The following is a 268-nucleotide window of genomic DNA, read 5'->3' on the forward strand; positions in this document are numbered from 1 at the left end:
TCCTAAAGTTTTCTAGTCTTTTACTTTAAAACTCGCTAGCTTTCCCAGAGTTGCAAGAATTCAGTAATCGTGGCATGGTGATATAAAAGGCTGATCTAATAACGAAGCTTCTGTAACACAGGTGTTCTCATTCATTGATGGCATCAGGCTTTTATTTATTTCTAAACTCTAGAATGTTTGGAGTATTTTTTGAGTTTTTTTTTTTTTTTAATGTTTTATTTATTTCTAGGAGAGAGAGAGAGAGACAGAGTGAGCAGGGAGGGTCAGA

At 34.7% G+C, this 268-nt stretch overlaps 1 protein-coding gene across 1 annotated transcript in view; it reads left to right on the plus strand.

The window, feature by feature from the left end:
* PDK3 (pyruvate dehydrogenase kinase 3) overlaps positions 1 to 268 on the plus strand; it is a 148,276-nt gene that overhangs the window by 134,345 nt on the left and 13,663 nt on the right. The window lies entirely within an intron of this gene.

The sequence above is a fragment of the Crocuta crocuta genome, unplaced genomic scaffold (genome assembly GCF_008692635.1).
Source record: "Crocuta crocuta isolate KB4526 unplaced genomic scaffold, BGI_CrCroc_1.0 scaffold1468, whole genome shotgun sequence".
Classification (NCBI taxonomy): Eukaryota; Metazoa; Chordata; class Mammalia; order Carnivora; family Hyaenidae; genus Crocuta; species Crocuta crocuta.